General features: G+C 35.6%; 1 non-coding gene across 1 annotated transcript; it reads left to right on the top strand.

Moving 5' to 3' along the window:
* The first annotated feature begins 5,907 nt into the window (after window positions 1-5,907).
* On the top strand, window positions 5,908-5,994 carry TRNASTOP-UCA (transfer RNA opal suppressor (anticodon UCA)). Its single transcript has one exon. It is a non-coding gene; the product is annotated as a tRNA-Sec (tRNA).
* Window positions 5,995-14,173: the final 8,179 nt, after the last annotated feature.

The raw sequence follows: 14,173 nt of genomic DNA, 5'->3' as shown, positions 1-14,173 counted from the left end.
ATACGTATCTAAATAACTTTTTGTAAATTAAACAACAAATAAACTGTGTATAAACAAATAACCAAAAAAGGAGCAGTAGAAAGTGTTCGTACATTTCAGAACGTGTGAAAACTGATATTCCTGTAAAAAATTTTGTTTAGTTTGGCGAATAAACCTACATTATAACACTCCAGAACTAGACACTGGGTTCATAAGTATTGAATTTAGCCAGCAAAACATGTAATTTCGGCAAGTTAGCGCCGTCTCCGCACATTATCTGTTTATCATCATAACGAACAGGAAACAACTGTTCAGTGATTTAAAAAAACCGAATTATTGTAAAATACAAGTCTCGTGTGTCTCTTTCCCGTATTGCAACACAACTTAATGTGCCGAAATATACTGTTCAAAGCATAATTGCCAAGTTTAAGCTTACAGGATCCACTGCAAACCTCCCTTGTTTTAGACGCCCCACCAAAATTCCAGAGAGAGCCAAGAGGAAGGTTCTCAGAGAAGTTAGCAGAAACCCTTGTTTAACACGTAATGACATATAGAAACTGGTAAGGGAAACTGGGGTTGAAGTAAGCACCTCTACAGTTACGAATATGTTACCCTCTTCTGTTATCAAAGTATGCCATCCTTGTAGAACTCCATATTTAAAACCTGTTCATTTAGAAGAACGATTGAGGTACGCAAGAAAGCATGTAGATAAACTCTTTACCCATTGAAGAGTATTCTTTTATCAGATGAGACTAAAAAAAAGCTTTTCGGCCACAATGATGTTCGCTATATTTTCCGTAAGAAGGGGGAACGAAATCATCCAAAGAACACCGTCCCTACAGTTAAACACGGAGGTAACTAGATCATGCTATGGGGATCCTTCATCTCTTTTGATGTAGGCAGCCTTCACCGCGTCAACGGAATCATGTAAAAAGAAGAGTACGTTGATATATTAGGCACTTATATCAAGCATGATGCTCGGAACATGCGGCTTGGGCGTCGTTGGATTTTCCAGCACAACAATGACCCAAAGCACACATCGAAATATGTGCAATTCTGGTTGCAGAGGAACCATATAAGCGTTCTGGAGTGGCCATCGTAGATATCCGATCTCAACCCAATTGAAAACGTTTGGCATGAGTTGAAGACCAGGGTTCATAAGCGCCGTCCGAAAAACTTGTAAGAGTTGGGAGGCCTCTGTAAAGAAGAATGAAAGAAAATACCAGTCGAGTACCGTTAAACAATCATGGAGGTCTATGAGAGAGATTGCGCCAAGTAATTCACCTGAAAGGCTACACAACTGACCATTAAAGTAGATGCACGAACACTTTCTGCCCCTCCTATGTTTCGTTATTTGTTTATAAACAGTTTATTTTCGTTCAATTTATGTAAAAATTTATGTTTATGTAGATGTGTGTTAGTATAATATTTATAATATACTATACGTCTATCAGCCTAATCATCGTACTTTTTAAGTTTCGAGGAAAAAACTACTCGCAGGGGTACGAACACTTTCTCTCATAACTGTGCTTGTATACTTGAAAGCATTTAGAGGTAAAAAGACTTTTTACCTTTGTTATTTTTAAGTAAAAATAACCAAAAACTGGATGCTTAACAGTGTTTAAACATGAACATTATAACTATCACTCTTTATATGAGTGTCTTTCTATACTTTCTGTTACTGTTTTAACATTAAAGAATACCTGTTTGACATTAAACTGTACAAGTTTGTAATAAGTTATCATGTAGTAGACTGTTTCCTGTAATATATTCCAGTGCCCTGATCTCTTATTGATGAGTGGAATTTCAACCTCAACAGTGAAACGTTTACCACTGTTGGGAGCTAAAAATTCCACTCATTATAAAGAGATCAGAGCAACGGTTTAATGTTACGAACCAGTCTAAAAATATCACGATAACTTAACACAAAGCTTGTACACCTAAGTGTCAAACTTGACAATTGTTCTTGTATAAAAAATAACAAACCAGCTAACAGGTAACTATTTGACAGTGTAAGACTAGAATATAGCAGCTAATCATCACCGCCCACCGCAAACTTCGTCCGCATATTTAGTTTCCTGATTTTATTTGAAAATATTAACGTTCTTAAGCCGTCTCAGTAGTGACACTAAACGTATAAATATACAAGAGATTCACCTAGACATATAAACCAAAGATATAATTTTACATTTCCCCAGATGATCTATGGCGGTCTAGAGTGCGGGCTACAAACCCGGAGCTAATTAACATCAGAGTAGTTCAATTCTACATTAGAGACGACTTACGTACATAACATTGAGAGTTGATTCTTTCTCTTCAAATGATAACTGAAAACTTTTTCTTCGGATATTTATAAATTATTTTACCATTACGTTTATACAAGATGTACCACTATTTTGTTTTTCCAAGCAAACATTCAACGAGTTAAGTATCTCGTGAGATGTTAATTGGATTATGATAAAAGTATTCAAACACTGATATAACCGAAGTAAACACACACAGATTTTGATATCTGACACTATATAATTTTTTCTCTATTTACTTATAGTAATACATATTTCTATTAAGTTTTAATCCTGTTCTAATAAAAATATCTTTACTTAATACTATCTGGAGTACCGTTCATTGGACTGGAGATAAAAAATCTCGTTTCCAAAAAACCATGAAAAATTTTGCTTCCATTTTTAACATAATAATGATTAAATGTTCAACAAAAATTCATAAAGGTAAGAATAACAGAAAGAAAGACATATTGTTTTTTACTACTTCTTTCAGTATGAAATTCGATAGGGGTTTATCCCACCTTATGGTCTTTCTTATGTCCTTAAGTCAACTTGACAGATGAGGTACAGTAGTTATTAACGAAATCATACCATTGTCCTTGATAACCTTCTTCGTGTTATTATGATTCCCACTGTCTAGTTTGGTGTTGAGTGATCAAGAAACGTGGTAGCCGATAAGGATTAAAGAAACAATTATTAAGGCGCTCATGTATAGAAAGAAACAGGCGGTCTAATCCTCAAATAAACTTTACCTTCTTCATCACGTTTTCTTCACTATATTAAGTCTAGTACTGTTTCATCAAGAAATGTAGAAATATATACTCTTCAAAAAAAGAAACGCAAAAGGCAAAAATGAGACAAATTGTTAGCAAGTTTATTCCGGGTAGTTCTGTATGACATGTGTGAAACTTTGCACATTCACTGCTGAACATCCAAAGTCTGCAAAGGCGAAGTCCACGCTCACTAGGTGAAGTTTAACGTCACTCAACGTCAATAACAAGTATGCCCCCCCGTGAGCATCAATAACTGCTTGGCATCTCCTGCCCATGGAAGCAATGAGATGACGAATCACATCCTGTGGAATGGCTGTCCACTCAGCCTGCAAAGCAGCTGCAAGCTGAGGTAGAGTCTGCGGTTGAGGTTGTCGACGTCCCAGACGTCGGTCAAACTCGTCCCAAAGATGTTCGATGGGGTTTAAATCTGGAGGGCCAGGTAAAAACGTTGATGTTGTGGTGTCTCAAGAAGACAGTGGTGAGTCGGGCTGTGTGAGGACGGGCGCTGTCATGTTGAAAAACGTCGTAGACGTTCACCATGATGGGTTGCACATCATGAATCTCGTAGACAGTTGCGTACGGTCTGATCGGAAATCGTACGCAGCCCTGGTATAGTTGAGGCAGTAGACGTCGCAGTGGTGGTCCTATCCAGAAGGTGACGTAACCGGATGTTGCGATCTTATGCGGACGTGGTCACACGAGGTCTGCCAGATCGTGGACGGTCAGAAGTTGATCCATGTTGTTGGTGACGATTCCATAGCCTTGTCATGGTGCTTGGGTAGACATTCACAGCTCTGGCAACATCTGATCGAGATTTGCCTGCTTCCAAGCGACCAATGGCGTTGTTGCGTTGTGCTTCAGTCAGTCTTGGCGTAACTTTATTGCGTGTCGGTGGCTTAACACTGAGCTATGGAAACCGAGAACACTTTTATAGAAATTTTGCACATGCAAATCTCTCAAACAAATTTAGTGGACACGCATGCGTTTTGGCGAAAATTCAATGTTTTCCTCCGTTTTCAAAGTGCACAACTTTTATTGTCATTTTGGTCTGACAATCAGTGCCTTAACACGTGTAACATCACATACTCTGAGCTTGTAACCTTATTATATATATTTTTCTTTAAAATAACAAAAATATCCCTTTTGCGTTTCCTGTTTTGAAGAGTATATAAGAAACAAATATGAAATAATCGATATAAAATAATTAATTTTATTTTCCACAAATAACTAGTTTTTCGGCAGGGTGAAACACTTGGAAACACATTCTGCAAGCCTCCAGAAACAAGAAATCTCTGAATGTGCTTTAAACCTTCATCTGGCAACGTCGCTTGTGTCACAGAAAGACTTAAAGGTTGTGCCAAACTACGTGGAACCACTGATATAGTCTGTGAATTTCCTGACAAACTCTGAGATACAACAGAGAAAACCTCAGATGTTTAGACTGGTAATGGTAAGCTAGTTGTTCTTGATATTGTACTGATATGTCTACTGCTGGCACTACACGTAGTAAAAATTGAACTTGCAGGCACTGTTGTAAATGACACATCACACAGGGATTCTGTAGGTGGATTTTCTGATAACCCCTGTGCAATAACAGACACACCGTCAGGAAGCTGGCTGACCAAGGAAGAACTTCCTGACAAACCAGGTGCTACAAAAGAAATATTATCAGTAAGTCCATCGGTCACATCAGGAATTGCTACAATGAAAGTCTGTAGATCATAAGGCTGAACATTATGATTGCTTGTCCTTAGAAAATCACCACTGTTGATCAGTCTTAATGCATTGGTCCCATCAACTGCTACTATTTCGTTAACAAGATCTGAACACACAGAATTCACATTTTGAATTTCACTTCCAAGCGGCAGTGCTGTTACTTCTAAATCAGGACTCGTTTCCTTTTTGTCATAAACTATACTGTTTTTATTGTTAACATCTTGTCTGTTGACTGGCCCAACATTATTAGTCACGTTGGATATACTAAGACCATTTTCAACATTTTGTGAATTAACACGATTAATATGAATGTTGGAAGAAGTCCAACAGTAACAGCGAGTTCATCATTTCTTGAGAATTGACTATGAACGTCTGCAATACCAACAACATTTTGCACATTTTCATATGTTACAGTAATTTGTTCAAGTTCTTCAGACGCTTCTTGAAAAGCCTGTTGTAGAATGTCAGCTGTACTAAAATCAACGGAAGGTTGAACTTGGTTACTCAAACCACCACTTTCTGGCGTAGCATTAATATTAGAGATGATACGCCTCGCACTTCCTCCGCATGACGCTGGAACACTCTAGTCAGCACGAGCGTGTCATGGGCATGGTTGTGAGTATCATCATCCGCCATCTTGAATAGCGAATACTGGTCATTGGCAAATCAAGTATATTTTTTTATTAAGTGCGAAATATCTTTCTCTTTTAACATAAAAATTTTTGTGCTACATTACAATAAAAAATATACCGTTAAACTACAGTGGTCGTTCTTCCAAACATTTATAAGATACTTCACTACACGTCATCATGTATAAATTCGACGACAAACAAGGAAAACTCTCGAACAAGAAAGCGTCATGGTTGAGAAACTTACTACCAGACGTTGTGAACTTCTCTAACTACGAATAAAATAAAATGTTTATAGTACAGATTTCATTGTTTGCTTTAAATGACATATAACATTTTATTTCGTTAATACTAACCTAAACTACTTTAATAAGAATTCAAGAAAATTACTTTACTTACTTATTTACTTAATTCATTGATTTTAGTTTTAAAAGGTGGAAATAATTAAACTGTTTTGACTTTCACACCAAACACATAAAAAAAATCCAATTTATCATCATATATAAAACCAAGAAATACCATATTACCGCCCAGATGATCTTCGGTGGTCCGAAGTGCGGGCTTCAAACCCGTAGCTGATTAACGTCAGAGTAGTTCAATTCTACCTTCTGGGCGAGTGTTATTATGTACTGACCGTTAAAATACAACGTTGTTATCTACTGAATATTATTGTGTGTTTTTCTCATAGAGCAATTATTAATTGCAATAGAATTACATTTATGTCTTAAATATGTCTATTTCATCATCCAATCTCTAAACATGGGACGTTGAACGGATTATGGTAAAAGTATCAATAATACCGAGATAACCGTTTATGTAGTTCGTGAATAGAGCGGTGCCACGCACATATTTAGAATAGGGTGATTTCCTTAAGATAAGAGTGTTATAAGGTACTGATTGTGGTCAAATAACTTCACATCGTATCTTAAAGCACAACAGTAATGCCGCAAACAAATTTAACATTAATGTTAGCATGCTACAAGATAGTTACCGAAAAGCCCAATGTGGCAATGCAGAATATACTTCCGTGGAGCATTACCTTAAGAAAACAGTAAACATTCCTTTTCTTGACGGGTAACCTTTCCTTCAGATTTGATGTACACGAAAACCATCAATTCAGAAGCTTACATCATCTAATCTCGCAAAAGAGGTTTCTATCTCTGATATTAGACAAGCTATAATTTTTTACAGGGAAGCTTTTTACTGATAAGGAGACTCGTACTAAGATACATTTTTATTTCGAGTGGGTTTCTCGTCATCAAGGGAAGATTTTTGATGAAACACTTCATCGTTGGAAGACAAAATTACTATCTATACCTTTCTAGGATAGGCTTCACATTCTGGTTGATTGTTTAAACGTACTTCAATGTACCAAATATTTTTCGCTTACTGAAACTCTTTCCAACACTGCCACTAAGTTCATGTTCATGTGAATGTTTAGTATCTGCTATTCGTCTTATGAATATTCGCTTAAGATGTATACAGACTCTTCCAAAGGTTCAGAGATATGTGTGGGCCATTTCTATCTGTTGACGTCTCTGCCTTGGAAGTCACATTAAAGCAAGTTGTAAAACTTAACAAATGAAAACAAAGTCACATGTCAAAACCTGGTTCTAGATGGACAGAAGACAAGAAAGATTTTATATTCTAACTTTAATCCATAATCATTACGACACTGCAATCAACATTCAAACTGCATATAAACATGGAAACGAACCTTAAGAGAATGATTTGTTTGTTTGTTGAATTTCACGTAAGCTACTCGAGGGCTATCTGCGCTTACCGTCCCTAATTTAGCAGAGTAAGACTAGAGGGAAGGCAGCTAGTCATCATCACCCACCGTAAACTCTTGGGTTACACTTTTACCGACGAATAGTGGAATTGACCGAACATTACAACGCCCCCCTTCCCCGACTGAAAGGGCGAGCATGCCGGGCCGTACCAAGAGAAGGAAGCATGCTGATATGTAATATCAATAGTGTGTACATGTACGTACACGGTAACCAATGACTGAAACAGCTAATATACTATTGCTGTACAGAGATATTTAAATTAATAATGTAATTTAACAATTAATAACTACTTTGCATGTAGATAATACAGTATTTTACTATAATAAAACGTATATATTTATTTTAAGGTAATTCTAGCTCCACATGTAGTATTTAAACAGGATAATGATTTATTGACTTTCCACGGGATGCTTGAAGAATTTATGTAAAGAGCCATGAAATTGTTCGTGCAAAATGGCCTTCAAACTGAATATCTTAGCACGTATTTAGAACAAAATATTTTAAGAAAGCAAGTTCTAGACTTTACTTGTACAGTATGTGTTGGCTTTTGATCTCACAAATTGAAACTCCTCTTTAAAACATCCTGCGCACGGACCTGGTTAGTCCAGGAAATTGTGACCAAACTTCCTGATGAGCAGGTATAAAAATAAAAAAGTAGAGATCGGTGTTTATACATAGAAATATTTAAAAGAGAATATTTGTTTTTGTTTGAATTTCACGCAAAGTTACATGAAGGCTATCTGTGGTAACGGTCCCTAACGAAGCAATGTAAGCTCAACTTTTGAGCTACCCTTTTACCAATGAATAGTAGGATTAACTCCACATTATAACTATTCCACGGCTGAACGGGCGAACATGTTTAATGGGGCGGGGATTCGAACTCACGACTCTCAGATAACGAGTCCAGAGCCCTAACCACCTGGCCATGTCAGGCCCAAAACAAAATAAATGATACAATAAAAAGTACATAAACAAAGCGATGGTGGTTGGAGAGATTTTTTAATAATTTTCAACCCTTATTTTGGTTGGCAAATTTAGACTGCTTCGTTTACCTGTACGAATCGTTTTAAAACATATCCAACTGGTATCTCTTGTTTGTATATTTTTATTTTAGTATTTATTTTGTTTTTGATACTTATAGCAATTCTAGGAATAACCAACGATCCCTGCTTTCATTTAAAAAATTTCTTTTATTTTTCCCGTTTAGTTGTTTAGTTTCTATATATCCATGAAATGGATGCAACCTCCATAAACTTTCAGTAATAGCCATATCCCTAATAATTATAACTTTCGCAAGAACTAGAACTACAATCAGAAATTTATAAAATTTAATGCTTACTTTGGTCTACAGATAAGTGTATAGACCTGGCAAATTGGGAATAAATTTGTCGTTAACTGTTTTTTGTAGTATATATAGTAATGTAAATATATAGATGTGTTAGGCTGAGGATTCTTCTGCAGTAGGTGTCTTTGAATTGACGGCAATAAAATCGACAATTAAAATAATATATGTATTTGAAACAACTTTAACGTGTATATTATACAAAGATTCTTTACGCTATAGATATCATAGTTGTATCTTAAACACTTTGTCTTGTCAAGAGTTCACTTAGGACAATTCAATTACTTAAAAATTCAGTTGATGAAATTATCTTTCATAATTTTATCGCAATAGTATCCGCGTATAGTTCACTTACGTTGTCGCGTGCGCTATTGCAGTTGATTTGTATTCCGAACTTTCAGCAATCGTCTTCTTTTAGTACTTCTGATAATCATCCACTGAGTTGAGTTCAATTACCTTAGAACACCCTTTTGTTCAATTACTTTAGAACACCCTTTTGCGAGACAATTTCTTCTTCTCATATCTTTCAATATTATTAGTCTTATTTTAACATATTAACCCTTTTATTCCCAAAATCGTTAACTTTAGATTTAACTTTCCTCTGACCGATCTTTTATTTCGCATGACTTTAACTTTTCTCTCTATTTTGGCTCGTTTGATCGTTGTTATATATATGTTTATTACTTATATCTTCTAGAAATCTCCATATCCTCAACATCAACGGATTATTAACACAACATTCGATAGCCTCAATAAAAATGAGTTACAAAAACAAAAAAATAATACTATCTACACCAAACAGTTTTTTATATCTGACAAAAGTTTATAGATTTGTGATTGCGGTTTTAATTCTTGTTTGATTACTTATTGTAGTAGGATATTTACGTTGTTTTAAAATTCATAATTTATTAATAATCATGGTTGCTTAATTTTATGTTATACATGTATAAACTATATACTTTAGAATCTATCATGTGTCTGTTCTCTGAGAACATTAGGGTGCTTCACTCACAATTTGAGGTTCGGGAATTGGAATACCCGTCCCACTAAACATACTCACCCTTTAATTCATGAGGTATTATAATGTGACAGTCAATCCTACTCACTATTTGTTGGTAGTGGGTGATGATGACTCGCGCTTTATCTCCAGTTTTTTCACAACTAAATTAGGGACAAGTAGTGCAGAAAAAGCCCTTGTGTTGCTCTGCCAGAAATTCAAATCTAAATCTATTCATCGATAAGTAGAGCTATCCGTTGGGTTCAAAAGATATTTAATACGTGTATGATATGTTTACCATTTATTTTAAATCTGCATATATATATAAAAACTGACTTTTTTATCGGATTGTCAAAAGCAGATGCACACAGACCAGTCAAGTAAGCTGGAGAAATCTTTTATCGATAGACTGAGCCGGCGAGACGCTAGCCCCGCTGACGTGATCAGGTTGTAGTCGAAAAAACTGTTGTTTTAGAAAATTTTGAATTGTAATTGTTATCTACCTCTTTACAATATTAACGTACATGCGCATAACATATCGTAACAAATACTTTGAATGGTCTTTTTATCGCTCTTGAGTCCGACAGGTTGTTTTTTGTGTTGTTTTATTCGTGCATGAAATACATGGAAAGGACCTGTCACAATATAGGAAGCGATAAGCAGAATGTATTATAAAGTGAAATGTGATAGAACAACCATAGTTTACCACGCCAGTCTACAAGACTGTGTATATTTTTACCGGATAAACATACACACACTTTGCTTTATATTTTCTTCTTTAGTTAGTGAGATAAACGTTTCACATTTGTTTTTCACCTACTTTTTAATTTTTGTGTTTGCTCTTACTTGTTTGTGTAGTTTAATTCGTCAAATGAACGTTGGCCAAGGAATAAATATAATGGGTGACCATTTTCTTTAATTTCGGCAAGGTAAAACACTTGGAATCCTAGTCTATCATTACTATTATGTACTACAGTCTCTAAATGGATAGCCTCTCTCTTTTATTTCACTATATTTCTTTGAAATTATTACTTAAACACGACTTTCTTAGCTTGCTTAACTTTATACTATTTTTCTGTTTAGGTTTTCGTTTTGCCACATGAAACAGTCTTTCTTTATATAAAAGTAACGTTTATGTTATATCATTACATACACATCTGGTCAAAATCTTAAGGCCTATGAACATAGAGAAAAAATATGCATTTTGCGTTGTTAGACTCAACCACTTATTTGAGTAGAGCTTCGAAAGATGAAAATAAGAAAAGGGGAAAATAAAAATAAAAAACTTTTTAGCATTTAATAAGTAAAATGTGAACACTATGAAATTAGCCTAAATACTAGCTGGTCAAAAGTTTAAGACCACATCAAAAGGAAGTCCTGAACAGGGTAGGAAATCCCCTTCAAGAGGTGTCAGTAGGAGTTGCACGGCCATCATTGTGAATAACTTCAAACATTCGCTTTGGCATGGTCGATATAAGCGTTTGCAGAAGGTTGGCTGGAATGTTATTCCAAGTTGTGAAGATGGCTTGACGAAGATCATGCACTGTTTGGAATTGACGTCCATTTCTATACACTTCCCTTACCATCCACCCCTAAAAATTTTCAATGGGATTCAGTTCGGGCAAACACGCTGGATGGTCCAAAAGAATCACGTTATTCGCCATGAAAAAGTCCTCTGTCCTGCAAACATTGTGGATTGGAGTGTTGTGCTGCTGAGAGATCCAGTCATTTCCACACAAGCGAGGGCCTTGTGCCTACTAGTTGAGGGCCTACTATTTACTTAAAGTAAATAGTAAATAGTGGCCAAATTTACTATTACCACTTGTAAATAGTGGTCAATCCCACTATTCATTTGAACCTGAAGCTCCAATGTTCCATGGAAGGAGATCAATTTGGCCTTCATTGGCCTTAAGATTTTGGCCAGCAGTGTATTTGTCCCAGTCTTTGTAACAACATGTAATATATTTTTGTAATATTGTACTTTGGTTCACTTGGTTATTTTAAATTATTAAGTGAAAAGAAGACAAAATACAGTACACGAAACGATAACAAATTAACTTATTTCTTACCTAGTTAAACGTCATTCTCAACGTTGTACGGATTAGTAAGTTCACAAATAACGTTTTCACTGTGAACCAACTGAATGTTCTCCATGTGACGGTAAGTAATTAAACATTAATTACTCTGTAGTAGCAATATATGTTTGGATGATGTTTATACTTTTTCTAGTATTTCACGAAAACGAAAAGTTTTGTGTATATTTGGTCATCTCTTGTAAACTGTTCTTGGTTATAATTTGAACTTATGCATATTTTTACTTTTTATGTCTAAATGTTTTCTTTCTTAAGCCTTACAGATTGATCGATGCAGAAAAAATATTTGAAGAAAGTAGCCTACTTTGCAATATGGCTGACCCTGTCGAGCCGGCATGGCCAAGTGGGTTAAGGCGTTTGACTCATAATCTGAAGGTCTCGGGTTCGAATCCTCATCGCATCAATTATGCTCGCCCTTTCAGCCGTGGGGGCGTTACAATGTGACGGTTAATCCCACTATTCATTCGTAAAAAGAGTGGCCAAAGAGTTGGCGGTGGGTGGTGATGACTAGCTGGCTTCCCTCTAGTCTTACGCTGCTAAATTAAAGACGGCTAGCGGAGATAACCCTCGTGTAGCTTTGCGCGAAATTCAGAAACAAATAAACTGACCCCATTTTATATTAATGGAGATAGCAAAGATAATGAATTTTATGATATATATCAAATTCACAATGATATAATTTTCAACTGTTCATGTTGTTATAGAATAGGACAATTTCTAAGGTTTCTTTTTTCTGACTGGGTTCATGCCGAAACGTGGAGAATCATGTTTTTCATCTGTTACACAGATAATGAAACATAACAATATTTATAAATATTATACTCTCTGTGTAGACATGTGAAATGAAAGACATTAGACTCAAAATAATGTTGTAGCATCAGTCTTTTTTGGTTAATTATTTTAAATTATCTTGTGACAATAATTCACTTTGTGTAATCTGAAAACGGCTGGTATGGGTATTAAAATTTCAATTAAAATAGAGTACTGAATAACGTTTCGACCTTTCTAGGTTATCTTAGGGTTAAGAAAAAGAGCAAATAGTTTTGTGCTCTATTTTAATTAATATTTTAATACCCGTACAAGCCGTCTTTAAAGTAAATTCCTCGTTATCACGAATTCAGTGTCTGGTCCACGTAATGATAAGAAATTAGTTTATTCCTTTCTTTAAAAGTTGTTGGTCACATTTACAGTCACGATAACTACAGTACTAACGTCAGAAGGAAAAATAAGATAATATAGGAAGTAATTCAGTTTCGTCAATAGCTAACAGAGATCCAATTAATTCATTAAAAAAACACGTTGACTGATTCGCTCTGTAGCCTAGAAACAACTCTATCCACTTAAGAATTTCTTTATCTGAGTAATTCAATTTCGTCAGTAGCAAACAGCGATCCAAATAATTCATTAAAACCACGTTGACTGATTCGCCCCAGCACGGGACAAACCCTTTTCATTAAGGCCTGGTATGGCCAAGCGCGTAAGGCGTGCGACTCGTAATCCGAGGGTCGCGGGTTCGCGCCCGCGTCGCGCTAAACATGCTCGCCCTCCCATCCGTGGGGGTGTATAATGTGACGGTAAATCCCACTATTCGTTGGTAAAAGAGTAGCCCAAGAGTTGGCGGTGGGTGGTGATGACTAGCTGCCTTCCCTCTAGTCTTACACTGCTAAATTAGGGACGGCTAGCACAAATAGCCCTCGAGTAGCTTTGTGCGAAATTCCAAAACAAACAAACAAAGAAAAGACTGATTCGCTCTCTAGGCTAGAAACAACTCTATCTACTTAAGAATTTCTGTTTCTGTTTCAATCGTGGTGGGTACTTGGGATATTATAATAATACCAAGGATGTTCAGGAATAAGATATTTCTTTTCACCTCGCTCTTAGATTATTTATAAGGCATGTTATGAGGTGTGACGTTTGAAATCAAAGTGAGAACAGAGTGCAAATTAATACAATGAAAATTGGTACGTGACAGTTTGCGAACAGAAAAACAAGGTAGTCGAACATTTGTGTGAGAAACCATTGAAGTATTATTTTAGTTACATCTGTACATTTAAAGACCTATTTGACGGCATACAACTGAATAAAATAATAAAAATATTATAAGTAAAACAAAGTAGTTTAAATGAAGTTGTCTTAAATATAACACTTTATGATTAAGTTTAAGAGTTCTTATTATGTCGAAAACACGTTGAGGATTTCAAACCGTTAATCAGAAATGGTTCATTGTTGATGTCCGATCGCGGATTATGTAATTGTTGAATAAATATTGAAGGTCTTTGGTTTTTGATATAGATTGATTGTTATAACTGATAAACTGATGTGTATTTTCTCCGTGTTTCTGGTATTTAGGAGAATTTTGATGTTTTTGTTCTATATAAGTTGATTTCTGAGTTCGGTTTCTTTGTACCACGATGTGCTTAAGCCTATAAATATGTCTGTTTGTAGGATGCATGGACGTCATCTTTTAATAGCTTCAAGCTTTTATTATTACGTATTTTGATCACATCTCTCTCTAGTTAGGAACGAAGAAACAAATTACAATATTAGAAATCTAGCTGACAACAATAAT

Source organism: Tachypleus tridentatus, chromosome 9 (assembly GCF_004210375.1).
Source record: "Tachypleus tridentatus isolate NWPU-2018 chromosome 9, ASM421037v1, whole genome shotgun sequence".
Lineage (NCBI taxonomy): Eukaryota > Metazoa > Arthropoda > Merostomata > Xiphosura > Limulidae > Tachypleus > Tachypleus tridentatus.
This window is presented reverse-complemented; position numbering and strand designations above follow the sequence as displayed.